This window comes from Lutra lutra, chromosome 8 (assembly GCF_902655055.1).
Source record: "Lutra lutra chromosome 8, mLutLut1.2, whole genome shotgun sequence".
In the NCBI taxonomy this organism is placed as follows: Eukaryota; Metazoa; Chordata; class Mammalia; order Carnivora; family Mustelidae; genus Lutra; species Lutra lutra.
In genome coordinates, this window is record NC_062285.1 from 130,608,154 (window position 1) to 130,632,787 (window position 24,634).

The following is a 24,634-nucleotide window of genomic DNA, read 5'->3' on the forward strand; positions in this document are numbered from 1 at the left end:
CATGTCCTCCATGCTATTTGTTATGCTCCACAAATAAGTGAAACCATATGATACTTGACTCTCTCTGCTTGACTTATTTCACTCAGCATAATCTCCTCCAGTCCCGTCCATGTTGCTACAAAAGTTGGGTATTCATCCTTTCTGATGGAGGCATAATACTCCATAGTGTATATGGACCACATCTTCCTTATCCATTCGTCCGTTGAAGGGCATCTTGGTTCTTTCCACAGTTTGGCAACCGTGGCCATTGCTGCTATAAACATTGGGGTACAGATGGCCCTTCTTTTCACTACATCTGTATCTTTGGGGTAAATACCCAATAGTGCAATGGCAGGGTCACAGGGAAGTTCTATTTTTAATTTCTTGAGGAATCTCCACACTGTTCTCCAAAGAGGCTGCACCAACTTGCATTCCCACCAACAGTGTAAGAGGGTTCCCCTTTCTCCACATCCCCTCCAACACATGTTTCCTGTCTTACTAATTTTGGCTATTCTAACTGGTGTAAGGTGATATCTCAATGTGGTTTTAATTTGAATCTCCCTGATGGCTAGTGATGATGAACATTTTTTCATGTGTCTGATAGCCATTTGTATGTCTTCATTGGAGAAGTGTCTGTTCATATCTTCTTTTTAATGAATTAGGTTTATACCTGCTTTTTATATTTATGCTGTGATATTCATCTTTATTAAGTTATAAGGACTATTTAAATATGGGGGTAGTGATCCTTTGTTGCCATTTGCAGTATTTTCTCTGAATCTATCATTTCTCTGAATAGGCTTTTTGCTCCCGAGAGAACTATGGGGATGAGTTACAGAGAGGTCCATGGTAGCAAGCCAGGAGGCATTCTAACTTTCCTTGCTCTTACTATCCCACTGGTGTGAGATGTATCAAAGCTTCTCTGTGCCTCATGGAGTGGATGCTCACACAACTTGAAATCCACCCTCCTGCTAGTGTATCTTCTTGTTCTGCACAGGATGAAATTTTGGGAATTTCCTTCCCAGACTCTCTTGTGGCTAAGATTCTGAATTTGGCTGACTGGAAGCATTTGCTGAACTTCACAGAGCAGAAGTGAAGTGGCGATCATCTCTCTGCCACCTCTGTTTGTTCCCAGGGCAGCCAAGTTTCTGAAGGCATTAGAATGGTTTCTCCGGAGCCCTGCTCCAGCTTCTTGGGTGCTGAGAGGCCATTGAGATGGTGGAAGCTTCCAGATTCTAGCTTTCTGAATCCCAGTGATGTCAGAATGCTCTTGAACTGAAACATGTGGTGGGTCACTTCTGTGGTACTCCAGAAGCTTCCTGGAAGCCTAGCCTGGAGCCTACTTCTCCAGTTCTTTCCATGGCAGTCTAGATACCTAAATCCATATAGTACGTTCCTATCTGCTTAAAAATTCCTACAATATATTCTGTTGCCAGCACTGAATTCCAATGGATTTTTCTAGTATCTCCCATGACTTCTAAATCCTGCCACTTCTTTGTACTTGCTCAGATTTTTTCTCACCCCTCCTCTCTGCAGGTGTTCACTGCAATGTCTTTAGCATCCTCTAGGTCTTGATGTCATTCTTTATATGCAGATTTCCTTGCAAATGATATAATAGAAATGGATGAGTTTGCTATCCTGCTTGGGTTCGTATCCTGGCTTAGTCATACCTGCTTGAGCAAGTTGTCTAGATTCTCTGTGCCTCAGGTGGCTTATCTCTAAAAATCATACCACTGAGAAGACAATGCCTGATACAGGGGACTGTTCTCAGAGACATGCAGGCTCAGACAAGCAGCAGATGCTCAATATTTACCTCCATATAATGCACTGAGCTGCCTTTCCTTGTATTAGCACAATTCTGGGCAGTTTACTAAGCTCTGTGAGACTTACTTTTCTTCCATGCAAACTAGGCACCCTAACTACCAGCTCACAGAATTACTGTAAAGATCAGAGGAGGTGGTAAAATTGGAAGTAAATTCTAGGTCTACCTAAAAAGTATTACATGAAAACCAGGCATTGCTTGAGGACTACTTTTTAGCTAAGAACAAAAGCTATTATATATATATATATATATATATATATATATATATATATAGTATTCAACAAAGATTTGCTGTGTGCTGGGAGCTGAGGATATGGAAGTGAACAGGATAAATGTAGTTCCTGCTTTTTTTTTTTTTTTTTAAATTTGACAGACAGAGATCACAAGCAGGCAGAGAGAGAGGGAAGCAGACTCCCTGCTGAGCAGAGACCCCCCCCGCAATGCGGGGCTCGATCCCAGGACCCTGAGATTATGACCTGAGCCGAAGGCAGAGGCTTTAACCCACTGAGCCACCCAGGCTCCCCGTGGTTCCTGCTTTTATGCACTAGTGCATGGACAGACGAAACTCAGGGAAACACACAGTTATAAATTGTGCTGAGTGCTATGAAGGAAACAGTCGGGGGTCTATAAGAAGTAAAAACCAGATACTCACACAGGGGTCTGGGAACTTTCAGTTATAAGACAATTAAGTTCTGGAGATGTCATGGACAGGATGGCGACTAGTTAACAATATTGTACTGTATACTTGAAAGTTGCTATGAGAGTAGATCTTTAGTGTTCTCACCACACACACACACAAAAAAAATAGTAACTATGTAAGGTAATGGAGATGTAATTGACCTTACGGTGGTGATCACTTTACAATATACATGGATATCAAATAATCACACTGTATACCTTAAACTTGCAAGATACTGTCAATTTTATCTCAATAAATCTGGAAGGAATGAAAAAAGAAAGTGGTCTAGGAATTCATTTCTGAGAACTGGACATTTAGACTCATTTGTCACAGCCACCCTAAGACCTCAGAATCATCTCCTGCCCCATCTCCCATATCCATCCATCCTTCTGATTAGAGTTTCAGAAAGCAGAAATGCAGGTCTTGGCCAGGAAGATGATGGAGTTCTTTACCCTTGAGTTATCCATATGCTTCGGGAATGCCAGCTTGTTACACACTGGAGAATATCTGGGAAGAGCTGCCCACTTGTGAGGTGGAGTTGGGGGTAAAGAGGATGGCTGAGTAGCCAGAATTCAGAGAGGTGCATTTCAGGAAAAAGGAGAGAAGGTTGGTGTATAGGAGAAATGGGAACTTAGAAGTGTTGGAGAAGGTGCAGCTGCTTGGGATACTGTGAAATGGCCAGGAATTCTGATAATCTGGAATCTATTCCTGGTCTTTCCAAAATGAAAAATGGGCCCCACTTCCTTCTGGAGGCACCATGGTGAAATAGAATAAAACTGGATGAGCTGACCTAGGTTCTAGATCCACTGGGTCACTTACTGTCTGTGAGATCATGGGCCTAAAGCTCTAAACCTCAGCTCCTTCTTCTGTATGTGGGAATAAAGACATCTGCTATGCCCACCTCCAGGGCTTGCCCATTCTCCTCATTCCTCAGCTACTTACTGGCTCATGACTGGTATCAGGCAAAGCCCTCGGCACTGGGCTATAGAGATGAACAAGGCAGTCTTTGCTCTTGGGGCACATGGAACACTGGAAGAGACTCACATACACACAGATACTGCTAAAATGATAAAGAAATGGCAGAGATAACACAGGAGTACAGAGAAGGGAAGCCTACATCAGCCAGGAACAGTTTCCTGGAGGAACTGATCTCTGAGTAAGTAGAGTCTTAAAAACTGGATGAATTGGGTCTCAAGTGCCAGAGACTGGAAATTAAGGCACTGAAGGGAGAGAATGCTTGTGTAAGCACTCTGTAGCTTCACAATTATACATATGTGTGCAGGGAAGGAGCGTTTTTACTCCATAGTCAGGAAAACCTAAGAGGTTCATACCACACTGCATATGCTTCTCCGTTGGCCTGGGATGGCCTTCTCTACCTTGTGTGCTTGACAAATACCTACTCATCCTTTCAGACTTGGCTCAAATATTACCTTCTAGGTAATGAAAGCCTTTCCTGAGCCCCACAGGGGAGCTGGCCTCTCTCTGCTGTGCATCACTGTACCTTATACATTTCTTTCTCATGGCCCTCAGCTCCCCAGTGGTGCACATTTGTTTTGCAACTTGGTTTTCCGCCAGTTTGGGAACACATCCAGAGCACAGACAGTGCTTTCTCTTTTGCAACATTATCACAGCCTATCACTAGGACAGTCAGATAGTAGGTGCTCAGTAAGTGTTTGTTCAACTGGACAGTTTTGTTCTAGAGAGGGGTTAGATCCTGGGCCCCTGTCACTGGCCTGCTTGTGTGTATTTTATTTTCTGACTGTTCCATCTTATAATGAACACTTACAGGCTGGGAGCTAGAGGCTGATGAATCACTGATGAGAAACCAAAATTGAAAGATTTGTGGAGTGAAGGCTTCAGATACAAATTGTAGTCTAGAGAATAAAATGCTATTCTCCTTTAGATATTATAGAAAGGAGAAAATGGTCCAGAATCCTACTTCAAATTTTCTATTATTGATCCTATGCCCTAATTCAGGTTGCCATGATACATGCTAGTGGATGGCTAACCCAGCAACTCCTTCTCTTTTGGCCTTCTATTGTTGAGGTTGAAAAGTCAGATACTCAATTTTTCCAACCTCCCTTATATCTAGTTCTAGCCATGTGACCCAGTTCTAGGCAATGAGGTAAAAGTGGAAATCTAGGAAGGACTTCTGGGGATGTTTCTACTTTCCTTAAATAGAAGTGACATAAGAGGAGAAGAGCCACCTTGGACCTCTTCTTCCAGACCCAAACATTGACACAATGCCTTTAACTATGGCAGCCACGTTGGGACAAGTTGTGACGATTACTTTTATGTGTCAATTTGACTGGGCAATGGGGTGCCCAGATATCTGGTTAAACAGGATTTGGGGTGTGTCTGTGAAGGTGTTTCTGGATGAGATTAACTTTTCAATCCATAAACTAAGTAAAGTAGATTGTCTTCCTCAGTGTGGGTGGGCTTCATCCAATCAGTTGAAGGCCTGAACAGAAGAAAAGGCTGAGTAAGAAACAATGCTTTCTCTCTGCCTGACCTTGAGCTGGGACACCAATCTCCTTTTGCCTTTGGACTTGAACTTGGAACTGGAATTTTTACCATCAGCTCCTGTTACTCAAGCTTCTGGACACGGATTGGAACTACATCATCAGGTCTCCTTGGTCTCTAGCTTGATGACCACAGATCTTAGACTTCTTGGACTCTATAATCATGTGAATTAATTCCTTGTAATCTATACATATAAATACATAATATATAACATATACAACATATATTATACATATTTATATATTGCTCCTGTTGGTTCTGTTTCTCTGGAGAACCTAGACTAACATTGACATTGAGGTGTTCAGCATGTTAATAAAATGCCAACATGCTAAAGATGGCAGGGTAGAAAGACAAGAAACATCTGGATCCTTGACAGCAAATTCTCATTGCACCCAATCTGGAAACACCTCCATCTAGAGTCTTACTATGTGAGAAAAAGCAATGTCTTCATTGCCTGCATTGCTACACATCAGGTCTTCTCTTACATGCGGTGAAAGCATTCCTGACCCACCCAATCATCTCACATCTATGAACCTCATTTCCTCAGCTACACACTCAGAGTAAGACAGGTGAAGGGAATGGCCTTAAATGAAACCCATGGCATTTTTCAGTGCCTTCCAGCACGGGATTCCAAGTAAGGGGTTTCAAGGAGGTGGTGGAATTGATGTCAGAGTGGGGATTTTAGGGCCAGATCTCCTGGCTCCTGGCTTGGAAGCCTAGCTCCACTGTCCACTTACACACATTACTTAGTCTCTATGTGTACCAGTTTCCTTGCTAGTAGAGTAGGGATCATAACAGAATTGTTCAATGGGGCTGGTGGGAGGATTCAATGAATTCATGGAAGGCACCCAGAATAGTGCCTGGCACATAGAAGAAGGCTCAATAAAAGCTAATTGTACGGGCCTAGGTGGCTCAGTGGGTTAAAGCCTCTGCCTTCGGCTCAGGTCATAATCTCAGGGTCTTGGGATCGAGTGTGGCATCAGGCTCTCTGCTCAGTGGGGAGCCTGCTTCCCTCTCTCTCTCTCTGCCTGCCTCTCTGCCTTCTTGTGATCTCTGTCAAATAAATAAATAAAATCTTAAAAAAAAAAAGAAGCTAATTGTAGCTAAGAATTAAATATGGGTCAGACCTGTGGGGGTTTAGAGTCTAGCTGGGAAGTCAAAAAACACTTGCACATACAAACACGGCCCTGAAACTTTAAAGATGAATAACCACAATTGAAAAAAAGGAGAATCCCTTTACTTTTTCCATTCTAAAGTAAACCTAGCAGTTCATTATTCTGAGAGAGACAAGGCTAAAAACTTAACTCAGCCTTTAAGGAATATTCTGATAAACTGGTGGATGACAGAACCATTATTATGTGTTAACAAAAGAAGCAAGGCATTTGGGGATAACCTCAGGATTTGATATAAATTGTGATAATGCAAAATAGCAAAAGATACTTATGGCATCTTTTTTCTTTACAGTTTTTAAAGCACTGCCATGAATTTGAATTGTATGAGGAAAAGGCAGATATTATGTGCAATTCTTTCCAAACCTGGTCTCATTTTGGTCTTCACTGCATTATATAATAAACATAATTCTCATTTCACAGATGAGAGACCATGGACGTATCATGAGGCTCACATGGGATGTGGCAAGAGTAAATGTACTCTCTAACTTTTCTAAAACAGTTTTCAAAAAATGTGTGAGGTTACATTTTGTGGTGGGTCAGAAATCATGTATTCTCTGGTGACGTTTGGCAGCCTGTACTCCCACCCCCAGTGCAATCCCCTGGAAGGGGTCCATACCTCCCCTGAGAGCCCTGTTTCACACACTTCTCTCTCAGAGAACTCTCTCTGGCTCTCTTTGGATCTTCAAACTCTCTGTCCTTGGGGCCAGGCAGGCTGTGAAGGAGCTGCCCTGACCACCCCCTCAGACGAACTGCCTGCCAAACGCTGAGCACCTGTGCACCTCAGGAATGTGAGTGCCCGGGCCTGGCGCCTGCCAGTGTGAGGGAAAGGTGCACTGGTGGCAGGAACGTTGCTTTCCTTTCAGCTGAGGTCTCAGATTCCTAAAGCATGAATCGTCCTCTAATTGCCTGAGATCTGAGGCTCACTCTTGTTCAAGGAGGTGCTTCACGGACCAAGCTGAGCTGCAGGATGCTGTTTTTGGAGCCATCTCTGCCTGGCAAGGGCATCTTTGCTTTCCAGGAGCAGAGCTCTCAGTCATGACAATGACACGGTGACACTCAGAAGGGTCCCAGGATGCCCAGAAGGGCAGGGACTCCGAACCTGCTTCTAGCTCTCTCCCTCTGCAGAAATAGCAACAGTGAAGTCCATCACATCTGGATTTAAAGGGTTGAGAATGTAGGCTCTGGAACCAGACTGCCTGGGTTCAAATCCCCACTCAGCGACTTCTGAGCCCTGCAATCTTAGGCAAGTTACTTTCATGCTCTGTAACTTGGGTCCCTTTAGAAAATAAAGCAAAGAACAGTACTTCATAGAGTTGTAAAGAGGATTTACGTGAGTTCATGGAAAATGCCTGGCATGCGCAGGTCTTTAACTGGCCTCAGTTGCCTCATCTATATAATGGGGAATGATAACACGGGCTGAAATCATTCTCTTTTCTCCCTTTGGTAATACTCATCACACTTGTTACTCATGTGCTGCCTGTCCCCATCTCTGCTGCCTATGCCTGCAGCAGGCTTACTAGATGCCCAGCACATAGTAGGTGCTCAATATTCATTCAGTGGAGGAATGGTTCCGTTGTCAGGACTGAATGAAACAATGAAAGGCAGTTTGCTCTGACAAAGAATGCTGAATTATCACTCTGTGTGTGTGTGTGTGTGTGTATGTGTGTGTATGTGTGTGTATGTGTCTTGAAGTGGGATTTGGGCTGTCAAGAAACTTGGACTGGTGTCCTAGGCTAGTCCTTTCTGCCTGTGTGACCACAGGCAAGTAGCTGACCTGTCCAAATTTCAGTGTCCTCCACTGTAAGACAGTGATACAGATCAACTAAGATAAGAAGATCAACTAAGATAGATGTGGTAAATATCTAGTCCTGTACCCCCTTCATAGCTGGTGGCCCATAAGCAGCAGGTCCTGTCTCCACTCTTCTCATTTGTATGGACTGAGCCAAATCTGCAATAAAAATTGTAACAATGAACATGTATTGAGCACTGACTCTGTGCCAGGTGTTATGTTAAGAGCTTTACTTGTACTACTTACAGTGCACTGGTTTTAAAGTGAGATTTAGGAGAAGAAATCTTTGTGTAAGCAGGAACAGGCTTAGGGCATTGAGGCAGCATTCACATGCACTCTCAGAAGATAGAGAAAATGTTAGCTGTCTCTATCAAAGAAGGAGTGTGCAGGTAGGGAGGGGAAAGCCAGTCTGTGGTAGAGATTATGAGGATACCACTGGCCCTCCATGTGGCTTTGTCCAGGGCAGCTCTGCATTTATCCACATAAACTTCTACTTAGGGAAAAAAAAAAAAAAGTTCTGTTGCTTAAAATAAAAATAAATAAATAAATTTAAAAGGCTTGGAAACCCCTCACAGAATGGAAAGAACATAGGCCTGGAGTTAAAAACCCGCTTCCTGTCCTGGCCTGTCACTAACCAGCCAAGACTTTGAACAAGGCAGTTCCCCTCTTGAGCCTCAGCCCCTTTATGAGTAAAATGAGGAAGTTAGATAGAAGAACTTCCGTGGCCCTTTCCAGCTCAAACAGACTGAGAGAGTGTAACCTTCTGGCTCTGTCTCTGATGGAACTTTCCAATTGAAACTGAGACCAATGCATAAAGATGGACTTGAGTCAAGAGAGTGTTGAAATACAATAGATCTTAAGATGCCACTCACCCTGGGACCATCTTCTGTATCCTTGTTCATAGATCCTTCCATCCTTTAGCCTTGATGGAATCCCTTATATCTTGGTCATTGCCAAGTTCCAGGCAAATTTCCTGACAAATTTCTATTTATCCTTCAAAATCCAGTGTTGATATCATGATCATTTATACATTCATCGATTATTTATTGAACATCTACTATGTACCAGGCACTCTTCTAAAGGATACACAGTGAACAAAATAAAATATATGCGCTATTATTTTAATGAGGAAAGTATTTTCTATCCAGCCCTTCACACAGACTTCTGTAATTGTATTAATAGGCTTTAAATTATATGTCAGCCTTCCTATTAGACTGTACACACTCTGTCAGGACAACTTTTTTTCTCATCCCTAATTCTCCACTGGAATGCCTGGCAGATAGTATATATTCAATACATTTTTAAAAAAGATTTTATTTATTTTAGAGAGAGAGAGATTGGGAGGTCTGGGGGAGGGGCAGAAGGCAAGGGAGAGAGAGAAATTCCATGTAGACTCCAAGCTGAGCACAGAGCCTGACGTGCGCTAAGTGTGGAGCCTGACATAGGGCTCAATCCCAAGACCCTGAGATCATGACCTAAGCTGAAATCAAGAGTCAGATGCTTAACTGATTGAGACACTCAAGTGTCCGCAATACATTTTTTTTCCTGATACAAAGACCCATTATTATTACCCCATCCCAAACAATGAGCTGACATTTATTAAGTATTGAGAATCTTTTCTGGACAAGACTCAGTGCCCAATACTTTCCTACTTAGATTCTAAGATGGCACATTTGATTATCTGATTAATATCTTTCCCTTGCCCATCACACTCTAAGCTTCCTGAGGGCAAGAAATATGTCTGTCTAGTTTGCTGATGTAGCAATGGCATCTGATATGCATTTAGCACACAGCACTCAAAAATGTTGAATGAATGAGTACTAGAGAATGGAGAGGCAATTGCAAGAGGTACAAAATGATGCAAGCTGCAGTGTGCAGTGCTAACCAGCCTAGGCGGGTGGAGGCACAGCAGATGCCAGGTGCTTAGTAGAAGGCACTTAGGAATGGGAGTTGGGCGTCTAGCACAGTAACAAGTACCTTGACAGTCAACTAAAACAGCGCTGTGAATGACAAAGGGCTGTATTCCTGCTATAGGTTAGGTGTTAGAAAATGGGCTTCGAAGCCCCAATAAGATCTGGGTTCAAGTCCCAGTTGTGTGATTTACTAGCTGAGTCTTTGGGTGATACTTAACCCACCTGCACACTTTTTTCCTCACTGGGAATATGAACCCTGAATGAGCAAATGCACGGTAAGCACGGAGTCCAGTATCTGGCTTTGAGTTGAGCTGTACAAGTGTTAGCTTTTACTGTTTCCTGCCATGAAAGCAGACTCTCTCCATCCTCCAGCCTTGAGTCAGGTCCCTTAGTCTCCACGAACACCCCCTCCCTTTTTTTTTCTTTTTATCATCACATGGCTCCATGCATCTGTCCCTACCTTTTGCTTCTCTCACAGGGACTGATCATGTACCCTACTTTTCCTGCTTAGACTTGTATTTAACAAGTAAATATTTTTATTATACTCATTATGTACCATATCCTATTACAAATGCTTGAGAGATTTTTTTCCAGTTTTATTTGAGATAGAGCTGATGTCTAGCACTGTGTAAGTTTAAGATGTACAGCCTAATGCCTTGACTTACATATATCATGAAATGATAACTTTAATAAGTTTAGTTAACATCCATCATCTCATAGAAATACAAAAATTTTTTTTCCCTTGTGATGAGAATTCTTAGGATCTACTCTCTTAACTTGCATACACAGGACATACCAGTGGTAACCATAGTCCTCAGTCTGTACATTACATCCTTAGTCCTTATTTATCTTATCACTGGAAGTTCACATATTTTAATTCCTTAGTCCTCAGGACAACCCTCTGAACTCAGTTACCATTTTTCAGATGAGAAAATTGAGGCCAGGAGATTTCAGTAACTTGCTGAGGGCCCTCAGCTGGGAAGGGGCCCTGCTAGGATTCAAACCCAGGCATGTCTGTTTCTGAATGCTATGTCTGGAGCCCAAGGACCACACTGACTTTCTGCCTCACAAGGTCCACCAATCATTCTCTGAGCCAGGCACAGCCTTGCCAGCTAGAGCTGATATTGCTTGAGGGAGGAACAACCAGGCTCCTGCCTCCCAACGTCTTTGTTTTTCTGAAGAGAGCAGCACCATGTTTAATAGTGCAGCCTGCCTCTTAGGAGAGGCCCAGAGATCCCTGTAAGAACTGAGAGGTTGCACAGCTTAGGCAGGGAGGATATTCCAACTCTGCTCCAAATTCCCCACCAGTGGGAAGGGAATGGAGGCACATCCCATGCCACCGCCTGGGTTGTCGCTGTTCACAGCACACATTTCTTTTGCATGAACATAGGGCATGGTGCTAGACATAAATTCTTGAGCAAGACATCTGTAGCCCTTGAGTCTGGGATGGTAGTGGGAGACAAGCAAGGACAGAGGCCATTTTAAAACAATGTTGTGAGAGTAGCCCATGCAGCCCCAAATCCCAGGTTGGGTTGAAGGACAACCTAGCTAGTGAAGACTTCTAAATGCAAGTAAGTATTAAAAAGGAATGAGTAAGATGGGTGGACGTTGGCCATGTCAAGGATATTCTCTGAAGGTAAGATGGCAAAACAGGTTTTTCAGGCAAGATGGGCCAACACTTCCAGACCACAGACTTATGGAAAATAGTTTTTATTAGCCCATTGTTTAGATGAGAAAATGAAGACTCAGGAAGTACCTTGCTTAAAGTCACCCTGCAAGTAAGTGGTTGTTCCAACACATCCACCCCAGGTTCTGGGAAGAGGCTTTTATAAAACATGCACATCAAAGAATGATGCAGCTGGTGGGCAGATTTATAGACTCAAATTCTCACGGATGGTCTGGTACTGTCTCTGACCATGGGAAATGTTACTTGAACTTTCTGAGCTCCAATTTCCACATCTGTTTTCATCTGCCAGAGGGTCATTTTCACTCCTACTGGCAAATGGAGCAGATCTGAATATGCCTCAAGTTAGAAACTGCACATCAGTAGCCTGGATTAAATACAGCCCATGGAGGGCACAGACAGCCAGTGATTTTAGACAGACTTTACAGATGAAGTTTGGGGCAGTTTATTACTTGCCCAAGTTTGCATAGCTGAAATGTGGCAGAGCCAGGATTTAAACTATGATGGTCTGGACTCAGCATCCATGATCTTAAAGAGCACACTCTCGACTACTTTTTTTGTACAGAGAAACGGCAACAGGCACTCTGCCTTTGTTTGGAAGACATTAGGGAGTAGTGGGGACTACGGTGAACTACAGAGTCCATGCCCTGACTAAAGGAATGCTTCTGTGATTGATCTTGGGTAAGGCCAGTGAATGTTTTATACCTCAGTTTTCTTTTCTGTAAAATTGGCATAATAATTATGCCTATTTCATAGGGTTATCTTGGAGACTAAGTTAACATGCCCAGCACCCAGTAAACATTACATAAGTATAAGATTTTACTATTGTTGCTATTTGAGAGGTGACTTTTGTCTTAAACATTCATAAGGTCCACTTAAATATGGTATGGTGAGCTAGGTACACCCTGATGATCAAGTTCTGAAAGCATCTCTGGGGCCTTTTCCTCCTCCTTCTGAGCAACGGTGGAGTTCATGGAGGGATCAGGGAAAAGAACCAAGGTCTCCAGGCCACAAGCCATGAGCTCCATGCTTCAGCAGCTGCCTTCATAGCTCACTGCGGAAGCCCCTCAGTGAGCTCATGGTTACCATCGGCCTCTAGGCTGAAAAGAATGTGAGGTGCCACGGGCAGCCTTCCAGGGACCCAAGAAGGGAGGCCTAATCCTTTCAGGATGTCTCAGGCTTCAGATAAAACCCTTCCTGTGTTCCAGCTCATAGCTGGCAGGAGCAATCGGCAATGACTGATTGCAATGGGTAAGTTGTCGAAAAGATGTGTGTGTGAATCAGATGCCAGCTAGCGGAGGCAAAGCATGCATTTAGGAGGCTGGTGGGAAGACCACCAAGTGCACAATGGTTTGTTTTGCACCTACTGTATACTTGGCTCTGGGCCAGGCATTCAGGAGGTAATGAAGTTCACCTATATGCACTGCTTCTGAGCACTCGGACAGTCATTATCTCTCTTGATCCTTGGCACAATCCTATATTGCAAGCATGTCTTATCTCCTGGGTTTAAAGATGGGTAATAGCAGAAAGTTTGTTTGAAATTACAAAGCGTAGCAGGAACTAGATACCTGTTGGCTAAATTCATTTCCTTTTTCACCTGGGTACCCACCTGGACCACATTTTGCAGCAGCCCTTGTGGCTGGGGGCAGCCAGGGGACTGAATTCTGATCACTGAAAGGAATGAAATGCTGGTGAGAATGATGAATGGGCCTGGCCCATAACAATCTTTCCACATAGCCCTCTTTCCTCTTTCTCATCAGCTAGCAGATGCAGACAGCCTGCGGAGGATTCTGAGGACCTAGGGATGATGGAGCCACAAGATGCAAGGGGTCCACCTGGGCACCTGAGTAACTGATGACGTTCTGCCATATTAAACTCTTGAGAAGTGGACTTCTTTTGCAGTAGGACACCTAGTTTGTTTTCCCCCAACAACTGGCCTACCCTAATATATACAGTAAGACCAGAACATGGGTTTTAGAGGCATTTTTCTACCCTTTTCCGAACAGACAGACAAATCCCTTTATGGTTGTGGGGACTTTGGATTTTACAAAGCATTTGAAAAAGCAATGGGACAGTCTCTTCCTTCTATACCACTAACCACTGGGCTGTGACTCTCATCCACTGTGGGAAGCTCTCAGATAGGGTAAGGTGTCTAGGCTAGCCATAGTTCTGGTACCTATTACACACATAGCAGGTACCCTTCTCAACCAGTTCTGTGAGAAAATTAAGCGCCCAATCCAAAGGTATCCCTTGCACACGATAAAAAGAAACTTCTCTCCTGTCCATCTGTAATGGCATGAGTTATGTACCATGCCTGGGAGAACTGTGAAAATAGACACTCACGTAGTTTTCTATGTTCTGTGGTTCACAGGAGCATCTCCCAACTGCAAGCCACTTCCCTTCTCTGAGTTTTGGTTTTCTCATCTGTAACCCCACAGAGTGGAACGAGATGAACTTGAGAGTTTCTTGCCAGTTATAATCTCATTCAAGAAAGAAATATTTTGATTCCAGGATGGGTCAGACATTCTTCCACATTATTTCATTTAGTCACAAAATGAAGAGGAATAAGATTTTTGGGGGGAGAAATAAAAGAGCAGTTTGTTGCTTTTCACAAAGAGTTGCTATTCAGTATACTTAAGGTGGGTGGCAAACTGATGTAAAATACTGTGTTCGCTTGTGCCTTTGCTGGGCCTACAACCTAGCTGGGAAGACAAGAAGCACACATACAAAATCAAGAAACATCCTAGAGAATGGGGCACGGAGTCTAGATGGTCAGTTAGCAGAATGAAAAGCTCTACCTTAATTCCCCCCACCCACCTCCAATTACTGCTTCTCTGCAGACACAATTACACTCTGAGCATTTGCTGCACGCCAGACCTAAGTGGGTGGTTTGCCTTCATATTTCATGCTCACAGGAGCTCTTCCAGGAGGGCATGAATGTCCTTCTTCAAAGAAGAGGGATACAAGAGGCACATAGATATTAAGTTACTGATCAAAGCCCCCACACAGGTCACCTGAATCAGGTCTGTGTGGTTGCAGAGCCTGCATCCCTTCCTTTGCCTCTGCTCTACTCTAGGCACAGCTCTGTCCCAACCTTCTAGTTGTTCCCACTTCCCCAGCTCTTGAAGAAGAGATTGTGGCATCCTGCCCTTTGACAATCTGTCAAAGAGATTCTGTCATTCTTGAATGACAGAATCAGATCGCTGGGGACACCTCAGCTTGCAGGTCCCCCTGGCAGAGAGGTTGAGTTGGGGGGTGCAGCATGGTAGGTATCATCAGCAGAGCCTCCCACACACTAGCTGACAAGTCCCCAAGACAAGACAGCTAGAGGTTTGCACAGCTGGAGGCCTTGGGGAAAAGCCTGGAAGCAGCTGAAATGAACTGACCCCATCTGGAAGCAGAGCCCCCTCCAGGGACAAGGAGGGAGGAAAGGAGACAGGAAGTGGCTGATCTGCCAGTTCTCAGGAAGCCGCAAGGCCTGAGAGAAGCCATTCCCTGGAAACCGAAGATCTGGCGTTTCTCAACGTGTGCTCCTGGGACCCCCTGCATCACACGCACCTGGCATATTAGAAAAGGGGATTCTCAGGCCACAAACATAATGAATCCAAATCCTCAGGAGGGGAGAACAGAAATCTGCATGTTAGAAGAGTTCATTAGACATTTCTGATGCTCACCAAGTTTTAACAATAGAAAACCCCACTTCTCTGAAATAATTATACCAAGTTCTTCCTTAGATGTACCATTCATGTCTGCCATTTTGCCCATCAGTGATCCTTAACCTCAGGAGAAAAATAATAAAAAGATTACTATCTCTCTGTCTTTTTTTTTTATATTTTGTTTTTCACATACACATTTTATTTATTGCTAGCCCATGTTTTTCCAAAAATATTTAAGTTATCCTACAAGTAGTTATTAGGTTACTATAAAATTTAGCCTAATAAAATATAAAATAGATATGTTAGAAAGAAAAAAGAAAAGTATAAAATAGACTGACAATTTATCATAGCATACAGTACTAAGAAAAAATTGAAGGTATAAACAGATACGTGGATCAGCCTGGGGGTAGATTTGTGTGTCATCCTTGCGCAGGGGCCATGCTAATCTTCTCTGTATCGTTCCAATTTTAGTATATATGCTGCCGAAGCGAGCACAAAGGTTACTATCTCTTGAGTATTCACCATCTGTCCCATAATCTAAGCACTAGATGGATCAACTCATTTAAAATCCTCACAGCATCCTTATAAGATAGGTACTACCACTAGCTTCGTAGTATATGTAAAGAAACTGAGGCATAGAGAGGCTAGGAAACTTTAAAAAGTCACACAGTAAGTGGCTCATCCACATACGGACCCAGGCCATCTGACTCCCAAACTCAAGCTCTTATTCCCTATGATACACAGACACTGTTGGAGGTTCCATTTCTGGAAGACCCACTGACTGCCAGACCCCCTGCCCAGGCACTTCAGGCGTCAAGCAGACGTTAACTGAATGTCTTCTATGTGCCAGGAACTGCTCTAAGTAAGCTCCAGCCAGGCCAGAACTATGATGAGATAAGTAAAGCATTCAACTGGGGCACAAATTTTGAGGGAGAGGTACTCCTCTCCCTCTTTAAATAATATTTAAAGAAACCAAATTGTCAAGCTATGGTCTATGGGCTGGGCACCGTTTCTGTAAAAATTTTATTAGTGGACAATAATATAAGAACAAAACACTCAAAAACGCATGCTCTAATGGAGCTCAGAATAACATCTAATCCTTAGCACAATGACCCCAAGGGTAGGTATTAATACCTTTACTGTTTCATATACACTAATCTCCCAATGGATAGCTAATGATTATGAAGGCTGACACATGCCAGGTGCTGTTTTATACATACCTTACAAATATTATTTTATTTTTCACAACCTCCTTATAAGGAAAGGATCGTCGTCATCCCCATTTTACATATGATAAAACTAAAGCACAAATTAGTTTTACAATTTGTCCAAGGTCAACACAACCTGTAAAAGGCAGAGCTAAAATCTGAACCCAGGCAACCATACTCCAAAGGCCATACACTTATAATCAGAAGAGTACACATGTATGTAAACTATATCCCATATGTCAAATCTGGTCACATCCAGACCACCACCTGTTTTTGTAAATAAAATCTAACTGGCACACAGCTATACTCTTCCACTTATGTATTATGTAGGTCTACTTTCACACCACAATGACAAAGTGGAGCGGTGGTGACAGAGACCATATGGGCTGCAAAGCTGAAAATATTTGCTATCTGGCCCTTAACAAAGTTTGATAACCCCAGCCCTTAACCACTATGGAATACCCTGTGATCCACACAGAAGCTCACACTCAGAAGGGAACAGAGATGGGATAGGAACCCAGGTATGTCTCTGAAGATGATTACTTTTCAGCTCTACCTGGCTATGGACTCCCTGATGAATGCCAATGCCTCCTTGTTTCCCAGAGTTTAGCACAATGCTTGGCCCAGGGAAGGTGTTCCATAAATGTTCTTTGAATAAATGAATGGTCAAGCCTTAGCATATCATATTGTGATCAAGCCTAGAGGAACAATTACCTGGGAATGTCCAGACTTTCTGTTATATCCGTTACAAGCCAAGACTCACGGCGTCTTGTTGCTAAGGTAACCTAGCCCAGTAGCCTAAATTGACTGATAGACTTAAAATGTTCTGAGGATGTCTTAATTATCCATACCTAGTATGCTGCCCATCTCAGATTAGAGAATCTCAGTGATCTCCATCTAAATCCAATGATTAGTCTAAACACTCAACCTAATTTGCCTTGCCCTTGACACTAGACGTCAGGGTCCTAGTCTTAGGCCCTAGTCTCAATCAAGAATGGGGATTTGTGAGTTGGAGAAACCTGCTTAAATCCTGGCTCCTTTGCACCCACAAGCTGTGTGACCTTGAATGAGTTCCTTCACCTCTCTGAATCTCAACCTCCTAACCTGTGCCATACAATCTACTGCAGGGAGAGGATCTATGCATAGCCAGCAGCACAGGCCACTAAGCAGGCCTCAAGGGATGGCTGCAATTCTTTGTTATGATGGAGACAGTTTAGGAGAGCTGTCTGGTGAAAGACCCCAAATCCATTATGCATGTTTTATCTTTGTGCTCCCAGGGTCTTGAATAAACAATGTCTTCATCCAGTTTTTTAAAAGACACTAATTCCGCCTCAGAATAACCACCCCTCCCACCCCAGCTGAAATTTGGCCGGCTCTGTGCCTGGCTGCTGGCCTGAATTTCCAAACACTGTTGGTTTAGCATTTCTCAAATGTATCCTATTAACACTATGAACCTGTCAGCCCTCCCTTCTCTCTGAGCTCAGGTCTGACCTGCACAGCGAGAGATGGAGCCAGCAGCGTAAAGTCAACCTCCTGGACTTTCCTTTGAGAAGCAGGGTGGTGCCAGGGTCAGTCTGCCTGGGATTGGGGGCACCTGTCACCATTTGCAAGGGGGGGGGGTGCACCCAGGTCAGATGCAGACATAGGCAGTGTGCTCGGAGACTGGGAGGAAGCCTGTTGGAATGAGGGGCTCTGGGAAATGTGAGCAAAATACATTCTCCAGGTTGCCACTTGAGGGTAAAAAACAAGACCCTGAAAGGAGCTTAGCAAAAAACAAGACCCTGAAAGAGGTTTAGCAAAAAGCCACTGCTCTGGGAATCAAGAAACAGCCCTGCTCTGGCATGGTCTTCAACTCACTCACTGTGCAACTTTGAGCAAGGTACTTGCCCTCTCTATCGCACATTTACTTAAAAATGAATGGGTTAAGGTGGGCCAAGTGTTTTTAAACTTTTGCTTGGCAGCAGAGCTCTTTCTCAAACAAATTTTTCCTTGAAATTTTAATATATAAATAGATGAAAGTAGAACAGATTGTCTGGGTGAAATTGGGGTAAGAAGGGGAAAGAAGGAATCCTGCCCACTCAGCCCCCAGACCCAACAATCTGAAAGAAACCAGGAGGTACCTCTGTGGAATGGGGCTCAAGAACCACATGACATGATAGCCAATCTATAGACTCTGGTGCCCTAGCAGCCTCAGATACTGGCATCTGTAGCTGCCGTTGCTGATAAAAGTAATGGCTTTTATTTATTGAGAACTTTCTTTGTGCCAGAGGCTGGAATTTGCTTCTATGTACTTTACTTTGAGAATCAGTAGAGTCCCATGATTTAAATCCCAGCTTCACCAGTTTAGCAGCTGTGTGACCCTGGGCAAGTTAATTAATCTCTATGCCGCAGATTCTTCATCTGGAAAATAAGTTGTTCAGGGGATTAAAGAAATTAATCTCTATAAAAGTGCCTATAACAGCGGCAGGCACGTGGTAGGCAATTTGGTGTCAGTCATTTTTGTCATGGCTGCATAAATTAGATATCTAATATGTATAAGCACAACTCTGCTTCACAGGTGAAGGAACTGAGGCGTGGAGAAGTGAAGTGCGTACCCCGATGTCACACAAGTTGATGATGGAAAGAGGACCTGAATCCAAGTCTGCTCAACTACACAGACTGTGGTCTTAACATGGCCGGAACTGCTTTGCTGTTGACCCTAAAGGTCAGGGTCTTGGTCATAGTAATTACTTAAGGGGTTCCAAGCCTAGGTGGAGGGGAAGTTAATGATGACTACAGTAATTTATGCCTACATGAATTTTGGTATTACAGGCTCCAGAGTTTGGGCATCTTAGTGAATGTAGGTCCCAAGCAGAGACTGGGAGATGTGTGGTTGCCAAGCCCAAGTCTATCTGAATTTTTTTTTCTACAAGCCAATTCTCCAGTCTTTCCTACTGACCCATAAGACATCTTTGTGTAAATGAGAAAAAGGGCAGAGGCACAGGTGAACAAAGAATGGACAGATTCTCAGCTCCCACTTGGAGGGTAACATTATGCTTTTGAGCAGTGCACAAGTTGCACAGCCTTACACAACAACCCTTACTTTCTCCTGCCTTAGTGTTCGGTAGAGAGAAGCACAAAAAGAGCATAAATTTGGCTGGATGAGAGACAAAGAATGGACTCAGCCTTGACCTGATGTATGTGTTAGCCGTGGATAAGAGGAGGAAGCATGGACGCTGTGCAGTCAGGAAGCTCTGCATGATCCCCATCGCCCAAAGCAAAGGCAAGCCACACAGTTACTTTATCTCTTTATGTTTCTTTCTCTCAGCACTGAGGGTGGTAATAAAAGATGGCTGTATGGCTCTCTCTGGGGAGCTGAATGGGAGCCAAACAGTCATATGGTGAACAAATGCTCCAATTGCCCAACTGCAGAGCTGCTATTGCATGTTATTAAAATGGCAACAACCTCTCTCCTGACCCCTGACCTATGGAAATGGGTAGTCACCAGCCCACCCACCCAGAAAGTCCCTGTGCCCTGCCACCAACAGAGGTCCAAACACTGGCTCTAACATTTAGAAAAAGCAGGGGGCGTGGTTTATAGTTGTGAGAACGTAGTTTTTACATTCAGCCAGAGCTGAATTCAAACACCAACTCCACCCCTTGTGATTTGCTAGACACTGGGTAAGATACCGAACCTTTCTGAGCCTCAATTTCCCAAGTACAAAATACAACTTATCATACTGGCTATGCAGGGAGGATGTAAGAATTACAAATAACAAATGTAAAGTGCCCAGCAAAGTGCCCGAGACATAGTAAGTGCTTCAAATAGCCCCACAGATAGGTCCTGTCACACCATCAGTGAAGACTGACTGCAAGCCGATTGAAGAACAGGTGCAGTGAGTATCATATGGTTTAAGTGGTTTCTCTAGGGGAGTGACACTTGAGCAGAGATCTGAAAGATGAGCAGGAATTTTCTAGGTAAAATAGGGAGGAAATAACTTTCCAGCAGAGGCAACAGAACATGTGGAGAGAATGGATCGAAGACCTGAGTAAAAGCCGATGTGGCGGATAGAGAGACCACAAGGAGGCGGCCAGGGAGGTGGGCAGGGACTAGAAAACGCAAGTGCTCATGAAAGGGTTTTAACTGATGGCATGACATGATCAAATCAGAGTATTCAAAAGCTCATTCTAAAAAGGATACACATTGCATGATTCTAACTATACAGTATTCTGCAAAAGGCAAAACTATAGAGACAGTAAAAAGATCAGTGGCTGGTAGGGTATGGGCGGGGGTGGGGGGAGAAATGAAAAGGTAGAGTACATGGAATTTTTAGGGCAGTGAAACTGTTCTGAATGATACATGGTAGATACACGCCGTGATACATTTGTCAAAACCCATCCAATATGCAACATGGAGAGTAAACTCTAATGTAAACTATGGACTTTGGATGATTATGATGTGTAAATGTAGGGTCATGGATTGTAACAAATGTACTACTCTGGTGGGGGATGCTGATAGTGGCAGAGGCTGTGCACATGTGGGTATTTGGGAAATCTCTGTACCTTTTGCTCAATTCTCCTGTGAGCCTAAAACCTCTCTAAAAAAGTAAAGTCTATTAGTAAGAAAGGAAGGAATGAAGGAAGAAAAGAAGGGGGGAGGGAGGGAGAAAGGAAAGAAGGGGAGGGAAAAACCCTGGCCACTGTGTAGAGAATAGATTGGAGGTGGGCTGGGGGATTGGGGAGGGCCAGTTAGGTTCTGAGCTCCTTGGGGCAAGTTACCTAAGCTCTGAGAGCTTCAATTTCTTCATCTGTGATATGGGGACAAACATATAAAGTGACACAGTGCATAGGAAATGCCTCGCAGAAAGCCTGGCACCAGACAGGCATTCAGTTCACACCGGCTGAATGTGAAAGAATGAGTATGACAATGTGAAGAATGGCAAAGCGCCTCAGGATACAAAAGCTCTTTGTGTGGTGACAGTGGACATCCTGTGATGGTAGAACACAGGTAGCTTCATAGCAGGTAAAAAATCTCACTGTTTACTAAGAGAGGCAAAAATATTTATCAGAATAAGTGCCCCAGGGCTAAAGCTGTGTTTCCTGCTTTGGGGGAAATTAGTAGCAAGCATTGCTAAGATTTTATTGAGTGCTAACTATGTGGCACGTACTGTTGTAAGTGCTTTATGTGAAAAAACCCATTTCATTTCCTCAACCAGTCCTTCCACTGAGTACCGTAATTACCTCTGTTTTGTATCTGGGGAAACCAAGGCACAAAAAAAAATTCATCAGCCTGCCCAGCATAAGTGGCAGAACTGGCTTAAAAGAGGATGGACAGATACAAACCTGAGTTAACTGGGGAAACCGGCTTTGCCGGCAAAGAACAGTTACAAGATCGCACAACGCAGACCAGCCATGATCAATGATTATATCACTCGGGAAACAGTATGGTATAGCTGTTAAGATCAGGCATTAGTATTAGCCTGCCTAGGTTTAAATCCTGCCTCTTCAACTTTCTATGTTACCTCAGGCAAGCTATATAGTTACCCTTGGACTCAGTTTTCCCATCTGTAATAGGGGGATCATAACAGGCCATATCTTATGGAGTTGTATTGAGGATTAAATGGTAAGATGCTTGTAATTCACTAGCTTATCACATTATATGGAAGATAGTAAGAGCTCAATGTATGTTTCAGAACCAAGGAGGACAACAGGAATTTCTGGAAACGTAAGCCTGTGGCTTCAAGCAAAGGTTGGGGCTCAAACTCAACGAACACCCAGCTAATGGTTATCAAGTATGATGCTAGGGGCCTGCTGGTTGCAGTGATGAATGCAACATGTTGTCTGCCCTCGAGGACCTCTCAGCCTGGTGGCAGGGAGGCAGGCTCAAATACAGAAAATAAAACAAGAGGCAGGATATAAAAATCAGTCACTCATGCAACCAAAATAGTGCCAGCCACCATTCTAAGCACTAGGGACATAGTGAATTGCAAAACAGATGAGATCCCTGGACTCAAAGAGTTTATATTTTCATGATGGAGACAGGCAAAGGAACACTTTGTATATGGGCCTTGCAGACCATGGTTAGGACTGTGAATTTCACTCTAAGAGGGTGGAAGGTCCTTGCCAGATTTTAAACATGAGCTTGGTATCTGGTTAAATTTTAGAAGAATCACTCTGGTTGCTGTTTAGAGAATGGACTGAAGGGGGATTAACATGTCCTCAAATTCTCTGCTGCTCCTTTCAAGAGGTGGGGTCTCCTTAAATCTAGTTTTCCTCTGTGCCCATCTCCAGCCACTATAACATGCCAGAAGTCATGCTATGTACCTTCTAACTCTGGCCTTTAAGACACAGACACCTTCCACCCCTCTTGTAATCTGTCCTGTTATAAACCAGCTGCTATATGAGAAGTCCGGCTCCCCTGAGACTGCACTGCTCTAAAGAAGTGTAATAGTCACATGAAGAAGGGATCATGTGGAGGGACACTGAGACACCAGGCATGAGCGTGAAGCCCACTTGGGCCTTCCAGTCCAGCCAAGCCAAAAGCTGCATGTTAGCTTAGCCAACACCAAATGAAGTTGAAGTACTGCATAACCAAGTTCTGCCCAGATTCTTGACCCACAGATTGAAAGCAAATAAAACCGTTGTGGTTTTAAGCCACTATGTTTTAGGGAAGTTTGTTACATAGCAATTGAGATGTGGGTGATGTCAAGAAGACCATTGAGGAGGGTACTACAAAAATCCAGGAGAGAGAGAAAGGTGACTTGGCTTATGGTAGGAATGGCGGTGGAGAATCATAAGATGCTAACAAGAGAAAGTTACACACACACCACCATCATCATCAGTGGGAGAAACTCAGGGGTCTGGAGACCATACACACCCCATAATGTTGGCACTGGTTCCCTCTCTGAAGCTATCTCTTTCAATGAAGGACTGGCTGTCCAAGGGTTGACTTTGCTATTAGACACTTCACTGCCATCAGGATAAACCTTATAGAAGACACATTCCAGACTGCCAGGAAATAGGTTTAAGGCACATAAATATTACTTATTAGCAAAATGAAAAAATGTCCCAGAAAAAACCTGTTCATCTTGATATAACATCGAATGTGTATGCAACTTCACAGTTTATCAACTATGCTCAGACATAAGACCTCCTCTGATTCTACCAATTGTCCATCCTCATTTACAAATGAGGAAGCAAGCTCAGAGAGGAAATGTTTACTATTCTAAAGTCCCACAGGCATTACGTGCTAGAGCTAGACTTGAACCTATAACTTCTCTCAGTAAGTACAAATTTTTTTTTTAGTATATGTCACTAAAATTTCCACATTTGTTTTAAAACTACATAAAACAATGTAGTTAAACAAATTTCCACATTTGTTTAAAACTACAAAGAATAAAATCATGTAGCATCCTGTGTTATAGTTGTCTGCCTCCTGCTCCTTTCCATAAGCTAGTTGTGCAATGGTTTCTAAAGTGGGGGATCCAAGGAATTGGCATTGAAATTTTGTGGAAAGTGCTTGGCCCCCAGCCAGGAATTGGGCTTTCTGGTTTGGGGCCTAACCATCTGCATTTTAGTAAGCAGGGCAGGAGGTTCCTAAATTCTTCACCTTCATGGGAAATTCTGAAAGTCACTGAATTGGTGGATCCACATGCCCTCAGGAAGCAGATGGATTTACTTAAATGAAGAGAGTCAGAAAACAGTTTAGCGAAGTAAATGGATCACTGCATCCCTGTTCTGGAGCTCTTCTCACTCTACAGTGTTGCCTTGGGTGGGAAAGGGGTCTAGGTAGTCTCCCCCTCTCCCTCCCACCAGGTAGGGAAGAGTGTGCAAAACAAATGTTGAAGAAGGGGCAGAAGGCACATTTGAAGTGAAGACACTATTTCAGGCACTGGCAGACTTTCCCTGTTTTAGTCCTCTAAGGAGGCATTATTTCCATTTTCCAATGGAGAAACCTGGGAATCAGGAGGTTGGGTTACCCAGGCCATTGCACAAACAGTAAGTGGGGAGTCAAGATTGGAACCCAGGACTGCCTGACTCCAATTCTAGTGTTTTTCCCAGTATCAAGATGGGAATCAGGTGGCAATTAGGTGGAAGGATAGTGTGATATAAAATCACAGTAGTTTGAATCCTACTCCTCTACTCATTAGCTGCATGGCCTCAGACTAGGTATTACCTTTCTTGGGAAGTGTCTATTTCTTTCAAAAGGGCATGAAATTACTTGTCACTGAGA

General features: G+C 43.5%; 1 protein-coding gene and 1 non-coding gene across 2 annotated transcripts in view; both read right to left on the reverse strand.

Annotated features, from left to right (window-relative positions):
- The window catches only part of SYN3 (synapsin III), a 459,720-nt gene that overhangs the window by 331,425 nt on the left and 103,661 nt on the right, over window positions 1-24,634 (reverse strand).
- LOC125108072 (U6 spliceosomal RNA) lies at window positions 15,599-15,709 on the reverse strand. The gene has a single exon (XR_007129761.1). It is a non-coding gene; the product is annotated as a U6 spliceosomal RNA (small nuclear RNA).